The sequence below is a fragment of the Asterias amurensis genome, chromosome 1, assembly GCF_032118995.1.
Source record: "Asterias amurensis chromosome 1, ASM3211899v1".
Classification (NCBI taxonomy): Eukaryota; Metazoa; Echinodermata; class Asteroidea; order Forcipulatida; family Asteriidae; genus Asterias; species Asterias amurensis.
The window spans coordinates 15,053,657-15,068,430 of NC_092648.1; the positions used below are offsets into that span (position 1 = coordinate 15,053,657).

General features: G+C 38.7%; 1 long non-coding RNA gene and 1 pseudogene across 1 annotated transcript; both read left to right on the forward strand.

Annotated features, from left to right (window-relative positions):
- Positions 1–412: 412 nt before the first annotated feature.
- On the forward strand, positions 413–4,341 carry LOC139946975 (fatty acid-binding protein, brain pseudogene; annotated as a pseudogene).
- A 5,732-nt stretch (positions 4,342–10,073) lies between these two features.
- LOC139937811 (uncharacterized) lies at positions 10,074–13,466 on the forward strand. Its single transcript, XR_011786096.1, has 3 exons — positions 10,074–10,483; positions 12,721–12,866; positions 13,374–13,466. It is a non-coding gene; the product is annotated as an uncharacterized lncRNA (long non-coding RNA).
- Positions 13,467–14,774: the final 1,308 nt, after the last annotated feature.

Consider the following 14,774-nt stretch of genomic DNA (forward strand, 5'->3'; position numbering starts at 1 on the left):
CTCTGCATTCCTAAACCTGTTCCACATTTACGTAATGTTTTAAAGTAAGTTGGGGTATAGCTAGGGACCTCTCATACGAGAATGGGACTTGAATCAAGGCTACCTCTCCGGTGGACAGATTGCCCTGGGGTCGATTTCACAAAGAGTTAGGACTAGTCCTAACTTAGGACTAGTCCTAAGAGATATCAAAAACGTACAGCTAGTCCTAAGTTAGGACTATTAACTCGTCCTAACTCGAGATAAGACTAGTCCTAACTCTTTGTGAAATCCACCCCTGGCACACCCGCTTTTACAGCAAACACAAAAATCTCGATAAGCGCCCCGGTGTGACGTGCGTTGGCGCACTTTTGTTTCTTATCTTTCGAACGCGCACATTTGAAGTGTCATTTTATTGGACTCGAAAGCTCTATGGTTTCATTACGTACCTACAAGGAGACACAGCGTGGGCTAGTCTACATCCGAGTGCTTGGTTTCGGGTCCACTGAAAAAAAATAGCAGACGTGGGAAATGTCCAGACTTTTCTCGCCTAAAAAGAAAAGAAAAAGAAACACAAAAACAGCTTCGGGAACATTATTTTCGGTCACCTGAGACAGACGTGGGAAACTCGGTTTGCTACTTGAACTTGCTTTCACCCCGTCTCGTCTTTGAAGAGAGAGGGTCACAAGAGCACTTTATCGACCCGTTTGCGTCGGTGAGTTTTGTCCATTTTTAGTTTAGTGAACCTACAGCTATTGACACATTTTAAAAGGTTTATTGTTACTTGTATCTCCGATGAAGTGTTGTTGTCATTCCGGTCTTACACACACAAATAGATCCCAACATCTTCGCACGTCATCCTCCTTCCGTGCAAGGAAAACTCTCCATTTTCAATTTATTTCCGGGGTATTTTCTACTCGGACACTCCAGTTTTTTATTTGTAACAGTACTGTTCCCGGCAAACAACATTCAGTTATCGGTTTATCGATTATTACCTGAATCAATCAATCAATCAATCAACACCAGTAATTCATCGAGATAATTATAGTAGGCCTATAATCCGGCTTCTGTCCATTATTTGTTCATCTGACTATTTTGCCTCATCATACCATTTTCTACCTCCATAAAGCCTCTTTTCAAATCTTCTTGGACACTCTACAAGCACTAACTCGACGAACTTTACTTCGTCTTTTCCCGACAAATTATAGCACATTTGAAGCTGGATTCTGTTCATCATTTTTTATTTATTTACTTATTTATTTCATAACTATTGGTCCCCCGACTTAGATGGAAAGCATACAACAAGTATATATCGAAATAAATAAATAAATAAATAAATAAATAAATAAATAAATAAATAAATAAATAAATAAATAAATAAATAAATAAATAAATAAATAAATAAATAAATAAATAAATAAATAAATAAATAAATAAATAAATAAATAAATAAGTAAATAAATAAATCCCCTTAACCAGTTATGATATTATACCAAAACCATAGCATAACTGGTTAATACGTTTTTACATGCTAAAACTGAGACAAAAATGATTACTTTTACTCATTTCTCAAAAACTACAACACCTCAGTAAGTAAAATTTCAAGGGAAGCTTTCTACTATGTAAGTTTAACTGTGTAAGTTTAATGTAAATCTGTTGACATTGTGTTTTTTGTGAGGAAAAAGTACATATACCCTTTAATAAAGCAAAACAAATAATAAATGAAAATTTAAGACAGAAAATGTTCGTCACAGTAACGTTTCTCAGATTTAAATTTGGGGGCATAAAACATTTCGTTTTTTTTTTTACACAAAACCACACAACTTCAAAAGTGAAATGTTTCTCAACATGCTCATTCTATCGAAAGCTGCCTGTACAATGCTTCCAACCAAAGGTTGTTTGTATTGCCAATTTAGTGATTACCAAACGTACACTTCCCTAAGGCATTCTCATAATTCCAACATTATTTTTTCCGGACAATTTATTCCAGTGGCCCTTTGGACAAAAATAAATACTCACCAATGACCACCCTGCCCTTGACCTCAGCTCTATCTCATTATATTCAGCTCCTCACAACGTGTTACATATGTTTACACTGTTGAATCTGCTCATTTTCCTTTAATTTAATTTTAAAGCCATATAATTGTTTCTAAAATATTGGAATTAAAAACAACATTAACAGGATCCAGAAAGCCTCTAGGCTCTATAGGCCTATACCTGTATCCATCATTAGTTTTTACTACATTATTATTGTGAAGTGACAATTAATATTTGGCCAACTCGGTAGCCCAAACATTTATACTGGTGTACCTACATGTGTGTATTTCAGGGCATAAATAATGCAAAATACATTCTTTAGTGTAACACGCTATGGCGTATTACAGTATGAATAAATAAACAAACAGACCCAAATGGCTAATTAATCCGTTATATCCGAAACAGCAGCTAGACAATCTCCGTGGGAATTATAATAGGTCTGTGCACACACAACGGCGAACCATGGGTGAACGGTTGCTGTGTGTGTATTTATAGCATAGCATCGAGACAGGTTCCTGGTTCAAGACAGGGCTAGGTCCATTTTCTTTCCTCCGGTGCATGTTGGATTTGCCGACTAAGGTTGCAAGCCACCTCTAATTAATAACGTGGTTAGGAAGGATACTGTTTGTAGAACATCTTGATATTCTTGCAGGGGTACGACTTGGCCCCTATTGCAGATCAGAGGAACCGAGACGATCTTTCCGGCGAATACTTTTAGCGGCCATTATGAACGGTGAGCTGTTGCATGTATTTTATGCGATACAATTACTGTACCATTGGTTGCACTTGTGGGAACCTCCCACGTATTATGTATTTGCGACCTCCAGTGTGTACACTGTAATGGTGGTTTGGTGGAAGTGTGTGTTACTGTATGCTTTCACACGGAAATGGCGCTTTGGTTTTACAAAGCGAAAGGTTATCATCTATAAACGATTGGGTGCATTATTACTCTAGATTGTAGCGCAAATCTATTTGTTGTGAATCATTGCCTAGCCCATTATTATGCTTTCGGGCTATGACCTACTATTACTGATACTATTACTATAGACATGTTGAACAGATTATTATACATTTGCACATGCAGGACGTCTTTGAGGGTACTTTAGCAGTTCGGATTCGGAGTCCAACCCGGCAATGGCGGTTGATTTCGGCGGCGTGTGGAAGTTAGAGACAAACGACAAGAGCTTTGACGTATTCCTGAAGGCTTGTGGGGTGTCCTGGGCCTGGAGGAAGGCCGCCTGCTCGGTGAAACCCACGGCAGTGATCACTCAAAGGGGAGACGAGTTCGCCATCGTCACCAAGACCTCGTACAGGACCCAGGAAGTGCGGTTTGTTCTCGGGGAGGAGTTCTTGAATGTTATCCCGTGGGAGGGTGATGAGCACCGCATGGTGGCAGAGTGGGACGGTGCTAAACTCGTGATTCGAGTACTAGACCGGGATGTGAGTTTCACCAGGGAGATCGTCAATGGCCAGTTAGTGCTGACACTAAGGTCTGGGGATGTTTCCGCTAAGAGGGTCTTCACGAAGGTTGAAACTGAGTAAGCAGGACTTAGACAAGTCCTATGTTACTCAAGGCAGTGACTTCTATGACAACGTGTTTAGTTCTACTCCCTCAGGGTTCCTGACTCAGCTGACAACAGTCTATATATGGTTCAACCATCCATGCCCTGTTTAACAACAACCTCTCATCAGTTGACTCAAACTTCAGTTTAGTTGACTCATGATTCAGTTTAGTTGACTTATGATTCAGTTAAGTTGACTCATGGTTCAGTTTAGTTGACTGGTGCTTAGTTTAGTTGACTCATGATTCAGTTCAGTTGACTCATGATTCGGTTCAGTTGACCCATGATTCAGTTCAGTTGACTCATGATTCAGTTTAGTTGACCCATGATTCAGTTTAGTTTACTCTTGATCCAGTTTAGTTGACACATGATTCACTTTAGTTGAATCATGATTCACTTTACTTGACTTCTGTTTTTTGTTAGATTAGCATGCCAACATTACTTAGTTAACTAACCCTTGATGGTTTAGATAACTAAAGTTATCTCATTAGTTAATTTACAGCAATATTGAAATATAAAATTTACTCATGATTCGGATTACTCAATACTCAATACTAAAAAAAAAACCACCAAAGCATGATTCAGTTTTTTACAACTCGAGGTCAACAAATCATGGTAATGTTTTTTTTTAACAACTCATGAGCTGCATAGCAAAGTGAATTTAGTGTACACAATATATGTTTCCATTTGTGCATTTTACTTAATAACGTTATAAACTATAGGCTAAGCGACTTTTATTTTTATATTTTCAGTATTATACTTACTGTAGGTTTGACATAACAATTAATTTGCAAAGTCTTACCAGGTTTAATTAGGTGTCACTTTTATTACTGTCAACATTTTATTAGAGCATAATGCACTGGACGGAAGTGTTTATGTGCTGGTCTGTCTGTTCCTTGCTCTATGGTCTGTCTGTGTACAGATACAGGTAGTACACAATATAATTATTATAATAGCCAATAGTTGTTTAATGCATTCATATTCACTGATGTACAAAGGTCACTTTAATAGAGTTAGCTTAAAGGAACACGTTGCCTTGGATCGGACGAGTTGGTCTATAAAAAGCGTTTGAAACCGTTTGTTATGAAATGCATATGGTTAGAAAGATATTTTAAAAGTAGAATATAATGATCCACACAAGTATCACTCAAAATTGCACGGTTTTCTTTTTACGTCGCGAACTATCACGGTCGGCCATTTATGGGAGTCAAAATTTTGACTCCCATAAATGGCCGACCGTGTTATTGGACAAGGTAAAAAGAAATCCACGCAATTTCGAGGCATATTTGTGTAGATCATTGTATTCTACTTTTACAACATCTTTCTAACCATATGCATTTTATAACAAACGGTTACAAAACGCTTTTCAAAGACCAACTCGACCGATCCAAGGCAACGTGTTCCTTTAAAGGGGAACACAATACACTGAAATATTATGTGTTCGTTTTTATATGACAAGTAAACCCTTTTTATTTTAAACATAGACAAAAGTTAAAATATACCGGTTACAAACCAATCCCATTTACTGTAAGTTATATCAAACGCCAATGTGCCGGGGGAGGGGGGGGGGGGCAGACGTGATGGGGGGGGGGGGCGGACTTCCAAAATGTCTTGGCCTCCGGTTATTAATTTTGGAAGTGTTTTTTTTTTTGGGAACAAGCTCTAAAGATTTATTTTGGCGATGGGTAGATTGCATCCATGAAAAAAAAACTTTCTTTGTGACTGGTGACCCCTTGAAATTCCAGGGTAAATTCGTTTTAAGCATCATGAAATAACCCCATGCTCAAACTATAGAGCTAGGGTCATAGCTCCATGGCTCAAACTGAGCAGAATGGATGTACCGTTAAAATGCCTTGTCACAGGGGCCAAAGATAACATGCAACTTTGAGGCAAACATTTGAGGTAAAGCATGCAACTGCAAACCTTCAGTGGCCCAATGGACATTTTTACAGTGTCTTAAATACTATACCCCAAGAAAATTTCAAATGAAAATGTTAACAAATAATGTGAATATTTTAGGCCTGTATGCTTCGTTTTTGAAAGGGCAAGGGCACAAATGCATTTTCTCTTTGGTATTTAGGGAATCCTATAGGGAAATTGTAAATTTCTACTGGATCATTTCAAGGGCATACAGGCAATAACCAGGGGGCATGGAGGCAATCGCCTTCGTTGCCTCCGTGAAGTATTATGCCTGATGTTTTGCCTTGCCTTGGAGTTTGCCTGAAACTGTTTGCCCGCTTATCTTTCATTTTTATTTTGATATGAAATAGTATAATAATACTTCATTATCTTGCCGTATCTGAGAGTAAAGCCTTCTTCAGCTGCTGTGTGTGTGTACATCAATGTATTTTTCTTTCATTGCTGATTTTGTATTTGCACATTGTCTGTTTGATAAACAGTTTGGTATCTAAAGCCCTTTTCACACTACAGGTATTTCCCGGGAAATTCCCGGGAAATGTTAGTCGATCTGTTCACACTACAAAAAAACTCCCGGGAAATAACATTTTCCCGGGAAATAATTTACCCAGTTAAGGGGTAGGGTTAAAGGCGTTAACCCCGGGGAAAAACGTTTTTCCCGGGAAAAGCAGCTAGTGAGAACGAAAGCGGGTCTAACTTACCCCACCTTTTGCTTCCACTGTGTTGAGACGTCATTAATCTCGAAAGGTCACAGACGTCAAAAATAGCGCGCCAAATAATTCGCGTGGTAACAATAGCCCTTTTTTGTTTTCTCCTTCTGAAAGTGTTTACGTTTAGGTACGAAAATAAAAGTGAATAACATCTGTATTTTACAAATAAATATATGAATTAAAAAAATTGACCACGTGAATGGAATAGGAATAGAATAAATAGTTGGCGTGAACGAGCTTCCTTCTCGTACACACACCATGTGTGTATGGTATTTCGTATTTTTACATGTACTTGGCCGTTGGAGGACTTGTGTTGTCCAGAGTCAGATTTGAGTTCATCGATCGACATTGCTGTTTACAACCTGACAGTAAATATTTTAGCTCAATTTGTTGCTCAATTTCTTACGATGGGTAGAAGTGACCGATGGAGTGATGATGACATTTTGAAACTAGTTGCATTTTGGGCCGACGATGCAGTCCAAAAACAGCTAGATGGGCATAGGCCTACAAGACACGGGAAAGTTTTCTCAAAATTGGCTGACTGCCTGCGTGGTGCTGGGTATGAACGGACCCCTGCCCATTGCAAAAAAACTGAAAACCTTGGGTAAAAAAGACTTTAGGTCGGTAGGATACTAGTTTTGTTTTTCAAGGCCTAAATATTTTCTATTGCATAAGTGTTCTCTTGCAAACATTTCTTTTTAGAAGAAACATACATTTAAAAGTCGTTATGAACCCATGAAAAAAATGCTGGCCAATATAGGGTTAAAGCCTATTCAGTGTTCTTTTTTTGCACGATGGGAAAACAGCACTGTTGATGTTGGAAGGGAAGATTGCTTCGTCTGCTTTCTACTGCTATTGTCAGATTGTGCAAAATCGACCATGCGGTGTTTTTTCTATAACACCTTTAATTATCTTGGCCCTAACATCATGGACGTTATTATGCAATCCTTCGAAAATGCCATTCAGAAAATGTCTAGGCCTTACCCCAGGGTTGATTCCCTTAACCCTGCCCCTGAGCAGGGTGAATTTTTTCCTGGGAAAACATCATTTTCCGGGAAATTCCCGGGAGTATTTTTGTAGTGTGAACAGATCAACCAAAAGTTCCCGGGAATTTCCCGGGAAATAACTATAGTGTGAACAGGCAAAAATTGAGATGAACGCCAACACAAAACCTCTGGGTAAAACACGGACACAAAAGTCCATTCAATTACAGTTCTCAAAAGAAAGAAAAAAATTGTCGCAGAGTAGAAAGCTCCCTTTCGCTTTTTCTAGTAGCAACTTGCTCCCACCACCAGTGGCCGCTCTTCATGGTAGACCAGATTGACCTTTGACCAATACTTCAGCAAGTGCCATGAAACCCGTCAATCGCACGACAAATTCCATCCGATTGTTATACCGCATGTCTTTAAAACACTGTCACAGCAATCGTCTTCTCCTGACAAGACGTCAGCGACGTCTTCCCCGAACTGCAAGGCTTCTTCTCCGCCGTAATCACACAATATATTATAATATATATAACAACACGCAAATACACAATTTATGTGCAGCCATTTTGGGTCGCATGTGGCAAGGTTTTTGCAGCCGGCCGCGTGGCATTATGGGAACGGACTTCCGTCCACAAACATTGTAACTTCCGCATGGGCTGACTTGTTTACCACATTTCCTGGGGTTTGATCGTAAGTGTGAAACGACCGTGCATATTCCTGGGAAATAGTACTCCCGGGAGTTACCAAATTGGGATAGTGAGAACGGTTGCTGGGGTGGCGGTGTGAAAAGGGCTTAAGTGTAGTAGGATTATTCCTCGTCTGAACATCAGCGACTCCTGGCTAAAGTTTTGTATTTTTTTTTAATAAGTAAGTTTCAGTTAAGAGGGGCTCCAATATAAAGGTCACACCGTTTTTAAAATGCACTCATTTTCTAATAGTTAGACTCCTTATACGAAAGTGGATACCAAATAATATACAAGTCTCAAACCTTATGTGAAAATGGTGCAAAATGTCATTGTGTTTGACAATATTATCTTTCATAGCGAAATAAAATGCCGTTTTGATTTTATATCGTGGAAATTTAGGAATTATTTAAAATTGTTTCAACGTACAAAAGTCTACAGTCCACATAATTTGAAATGTGACGCCATTCGATGTTTTTGATTGAACAAAATTTGCACTGAAAAGGTTTACAAACAATATGGCATTTTACTTTTGTTCGCACGTGTAATTTTTGCCACTTGTATAAGGACTTTATCTGTTGGATAATGACTGCATCACAAAACTGAATTTACCATATTTTGTTTTATAAACTTCTAGTTAGGTATTCATCCTACGGGATAATTATAGTTGTTTGATGTCTATATATTCAATTAATGTTCGCCAAGATTATAAAAAATTGCTTTGGACGTTTATGTCATGTGAAAATGATGAACAAGGGAAATACATACCAAGGAGAAATAATAAAACCAACTAATATGAATTGGAAGGAAGTGCTAGTACATTGGTTTTTCTTATAGAGTATACTGTAACGTATAGTTGAGATGACGAGAGTACCATGTCTGGTTCTTTAACTTTATTTCCACTTTTTTTCTTTTTTAAAGTGACCACGTTTTCAGTTTTCTGGTTTCCTTGTCCTGGAGGTCTGATATACGGAAGCTTAAAGTGGCCATTCTTACTTTTATTTTGTTAAGTTTTCTTGTTTCCTGTGGATCGTGGCAACCAGCCATATCATTTTATTGTGTGAAAACTTCTTACAAAAAACACCTCGAAGTACATTAGTTTTACGTCTTAGTACTATAACTTTAGCTAAGAAACGAGAAAGTTCACCAACTCTGAGACTGAGGATGGCGAGATAATAATGAAAGAAAAATAACCCTTGTCAGATTAAGTTGTGTGCGTTTAGATGGTTGATTTCGAGACCTCAAGTTCTAATCTTAGGTCTCGAAATCAAATTCTTGGAAAAATACTTCTTTCTCGAAAACTATGGCACTTCAGAGGGAGCTGTTTCTCACAATGTTTTATACAATCAACCTCTCCCCATTACTCGTCACAAAGATAGGTTTTATGCCAATATTTATTTTGAGTAATTACCAATAGTGTCCACTGCATTTAAGCAGCTATATACTTGGGACCAATTTCGTAGGCATGCAGGAATACAAAAAAACGTAAGCACATAAAAGTATTGCTTAGCAGAAACAGATTGTTTGCAAAAGAAGTTTGCATATTGTGGCTATTGTGGTATTTATGAGATTGGGCCCAGATCGGATCTCAGGTTCCAGATCCACCAAAGTGAGGTGCGCGACATGGGGATTTTTACACTTACACACAGATGTGTTTAACAACCTTGTAAACTCAGTACTTGTAAAATCACAGGCATATTACTCGGGTGAGATTGGAAGCCACGACCCTTGAAATTCTAGAGCAGCGTCATACCAACTAAACCACATAGATTGCCCGTGTCTACACTAGAGGCAGTTCGAATTATTATGTTTTAGCAGCGGGTACTGCGAACGATTTATTAATGTTAAATTTGCATCGGGGATAAAGAATATTCATTTTGTTTTTTACCCACACACACCGATGTGTGTTAGCACTGTACATATTATGCCTACTCAGTACTCGGTACTCATATTTATTAATCCATCCTTCCACCATGGTTAATCTTAAAACGAAAGCTTTGGGACATCTTAAAGTTTGTCCCGTTGTTACACAGAGAAACTTACATCATCCATTGATACCAACAACAAGTCAAGAAAATAGTTGACATTCCTAGTTCAATGAAGCATAACCCTGTATAGAAGAGGCGCTAGAAGAATTCAGACCGCTATACGCCAGAGGATACACGTCAATACCTTACATTAGTAAATCAGTACTATCGAGAAACGATGTATAAAAAAAGAGGAGCCGACTATGGTTTACACTGACTTGCCATTCGAAACATTTTCAGCATTATTTCGACTGAAAGCTCCATCGATCACAAACGCAACAACAAACGAGGCTGATGTAAGTTTCAAAGAGCTTCGAGCGGGAGAGGCACAACAGCTTACAACAGCGAGAAAATAGCACCGTTTTCATTTCTGCGGACAGAAATCAGAAAACTGACACAAGCAAATCTTGTTGGATAACCATCATCCAACGTCTCGAGAGAGGGGAGAAAACCAGCATTTCCTCAGAGGACAGACAGAGAGTTTTAGCATCAGAGGAGGCATCCAAGAAAGAATTGGAGCTAAGAAAAACCGTAGATACCAAGATGGCCACAAGACACTTTCTGCAAACTGTGATCTTTTTCGAGGTAATGAAACTTTAAAAAATTAAACCGATATTCTTTGTCAATGCTCAAGTGGTCAAGGCGGCTGCTACCCATGCTTTGGAGTCAGACTGATGTGTCGGTGAAATTTTTATGTCGCCCGATACAGAACACTCTTTGATGCCTATACGCAAAGCAAAGGCGAATGAAAATTGAGTTTTGTTCGGTGGGAGGACTTAGCGTTGGCTGCAAGAATGCAACAGCGCGGTAATAGTTGCCATACCTATAGACCTGGCGGCCATACACTTTCGTATTATTAAATACAGTGTACGGATTTACAGTACAGACAAAGAGTCCTATACAGATCAACCATTCTTAGTTCATTGAAGCATTACCAGGTGTATATATAAGCTAAGGAGGCGCTAGAAGATTTCAGTTCGGCCCGTTATACGCCAAATAGTCTAGTCTTTAAAGGCAAACAAATATGACTTGACCTGTAGTCGAAATTGCAACAGCACATCGAAAAAGTAGAAAAAAGCAAGCAGGGAAAATATGCATAGTTTGTAAAATTTAAAGTTGCCATTTTGCCTCTATTTATATTAATGTATATATGTATCCCTGATAGTAGTAAAAGTTATATCATTTTCACTTCAAATTTTGAAATCAATTTTGAAACAACCCAAAACAAAGTATCATGTAGAAAAAAGGAATCACGAAAAATATGCTTAACTGCATTATTTCAAAATTGCCTGTGTTCGCCTGTTTCCACTATGTGTATGTGTGTACACGCCCCAATAGTTGCAGAATAATTGATATCATTGTCACATGTCTCTTGAAACAAGGTAACCCTCCCGAATAATGTATCAACAATATTCAAGGTATCAAAAATGCAAATACATTTTAATTGAATTTGTTTATTTAAAAGTTACGCGCGTATTATGCACTAAACAAGTAATGCAATAATGACTGCGTCTTTAAATTATGTTTGACGTCTTGGACTGAGCACCACTAGGTCGGAAATGTTAAGGAGGTTCCAAACTTTACAAAATTGTTATCCCTAGCCCTGTCATGGGGGTTCCAGTATAATTTAATTAAATTTGTTTAATTAAGATTACGTGCGTAACAAGCCCCTACAAATTCTTGCAATAATGAGTGCACCTTTTTAAGGCCTGACCACACAAGATCAGTAGATGTTAGGGAGGTTGACAGCCTTACCTAGTGCTGCCCAGTGTAAGGTGTCAAGCATAATTTAAAGGGGCAGTGACATAATTATTTCAATAATTTTTAGTGCATTGTAATACGTGACGTAATACTTATTAAACTAAGTTCAGTCAAAAAAATACTAAAACCCCCATGACCATGCTAGAGATAATACTTTTGCAACCTCTCTCTAATATCTTCCGTTCTAGTGGTGACCGGTCCAAGGCGACAGACATAAATTAAAGCAGTCAGTATTGCATTTCTTGTTAGGCATTATAAACGCAAGTAACTTTAATTAAACAAATTTAGTTTAACTTTATTGTCACCTTAGATGCTTTATTTGGTAGGGTTAGTTTCAAGAGACAATTGCATGAAAATTCGGTGTGACACGGATATCAATAGACCGATCCAGTAGGCACCGCTCACGACGCACGTGTGAGCAAGAACACGTGGGGCTCTCCAATGCTTTTCTGCATTTAAACCATCTCAGCTCCCTGGGGAGTTATGGTCGGGTTCACAAATAAATTCGTATGCCAACCTCTACCCCTGATATTGTCAACATTGCCCTAAGTTGGAGATTTTTTTTTTAATTGGGTGTTTTCCCTTTTTTTGTCGGCTTGCATCATGTAGGTTATAAATTGTAGCCCTTTATCAGGGCTCTCCGGTGGAGTATAGTATGTGCGAATCCAATAAAGTCTTGGATATGAATAGGGCTCCCTCTTTTGTTGGCTTGCATCGCTTAGGTCCATTCTACAGACACAAAACAAAAACATGAAACTGTAGCCCATGATTAGCGCTTTCCGTTGGTGTATAGTATGTGCAAATCTAATAATGTCTTGGATATGATATTGGCCTCTGTGTAATGTCATTATTTAAAGAGAAACTTACTTTGTTTAGCCTTTTTCTCCCTTAGGTGAGGGGTAGCTTTTTCGCCGCCCTTGCTGCGCAGATTTATGCCACAGACACGAAACAAATATAAACGCGTAGCCCTTGAATAGGGCTTTCCTCTGGTGTATAGTATGTGTGGATCAAAAAATTTCTTCGTTGTCAAAATAACCTTTGTACTTTGAATTTCTCTCCAGAATGGCTAATATTGACGTCCGGAAAACACTCTTCGTGCCAACCATTCGGAGTAGGCTTGCTTAAACGTTTTTTGGGGGACCACGGAGTTGATGCAGGGTCTCCGCAAGTTGATTATCGGATGCGGTATTTTTCAAGCCACACACAGGTACCCAGATTATGTCTCTAGCCTACCAAGTTCAGGAATAATGGTCAAGTTCACAGACTCTGAGCGAACCTGTATGCCAACCATTATCGGCACCCGTTTCCTGGCTTTTTCAAACTTGCCAAAAATTGCCGAAAATGGCTCCCTCATTTGTCGGCTTGCATCGCTTAGATCCAAGCCACAGACAAAAAACAAAAACATGACACTGTAGCCCATGTATAGCGCTTTTCGTTGTTGTATAGTATGTGCGAATCCAATAATGTCTTGGATATGATATGGGCCTCCGTGTAGTGTCATTATTTGAAGAAATTTGTTTTTTTTTTAGCTTTTTTTCCCTTAGGGTGAGGGGTAGCTTTTTCGCCGCCCTTGTTGCGCAGATTTAAGCCACACACACGAAACAATTATAAACGTGTAGCCCTTGAATAGGGCTTTCCTCTGGTGTATAGTATGTGTGGATCAAAAAATTTCTTCGTTGTCAAAACAACCTTTGTACTTTGAATTTCTCTCCAGAATGGCTAATATTGACGTCCGGAAAACACTCTTCGTGCCAACCATCCGGAGTAGGCTTGCTCAAACGTTTTTTTGAGGACCATGGAGTTGATGCAGGGTCTCCGCAAGTTGATTATCGGATGCTGTTCTTTGCAAGCCACACACAGGTACCCAGATTATTTCTCTAGCCTACGAAGTTCAGGAATAGTGGTCAAGTTCACAGACTCTGAGCGAACTTGTATGCCAACCATTTTCGGCACCCCGTTTCCTGGCGTTTGCAAACCTGCCCAAAATTGCCGAAAATGGCTCCCTCCTTTGTCGATTTGCATCGCTTAGATCTAAGCCACAGACACAAAACAAAAACAAGAAACTGTAACCCATGATTAGCGCTTTCCGTTGGTGTATAGAATGTGCGAATCCAATAATGTCTTGGATATGATATGGGCCTTTGTCGACTTGCATCGCTTAGATCCATGCCACGGACACAAAACAAACCAAACTAACCATGACTTTAACTACGTACCCAAATTACCACCTAACCAAGTTTCCATATACGGTTAAATATTTTTCAACCAAAAATACTGTTTACGTAAAGATTATGGTGATATACATACAGCCCGGGGCTACGAGGTAAAGGGGCCATGGTAGACCAATTATGCTAATCAGTTGCACGGAAGCTGTAATTTTGCTCATACATATAATATTGCACGCGTTTGTGCCGACTGAATTATCCATTCATAATAAGCTTGGGATATAATATATGTATGCCGATGCAATGCGGTTGACTTTTCCCTTGAATAGAGAACTACAATATTTCCCTGTCTATATCGGATTTATGAAATGCAGATGACTAGTATCTGTTCGAAAATGATTTTGCCTTCTCTAACTTGCAAATCTGAAATATAGAAATATACAATACAAATATTAGTTGTGAACGTTGCTTTTCAAAAGGTGTGTGTGTTATTGAGATACCGTCGAAAATATGGAGCGATTATGTGCATGCACCCTATCGGTAAAGACATTCACCTCTTTTCTGTTTGTAATAAGTATTAGATTTGTCGATTTTGATATTAAGATAGCCCTCACTGCTCGTATTGAACAAGATTTTTACTCATTTCAAGGGTTTCTTGTTTAGTCGTTAGAATAGCGTTTTTATCTGTCTTTAGCTTTTTTAGAGAGCCACTTTGAACTTCGTGGCCCCCGGGGCTGGATGTATGTTTACATCCGCAGTATGGTTTTGTTGTTAAATTTTTGACCAGAGACGACATTTGGCAAGGGGGTATTTTGAGTACGTAGTTCTAGTCATGGTGCGAAAAAAAAGAACTTTGCAAAAATCTGACGTGAAGTAAACGTATTTGATTAATATTCGTTTTTATGCAAATCTTTAGTCTCGAGAATGTGTTAATTTGGGGGCAATTCTGC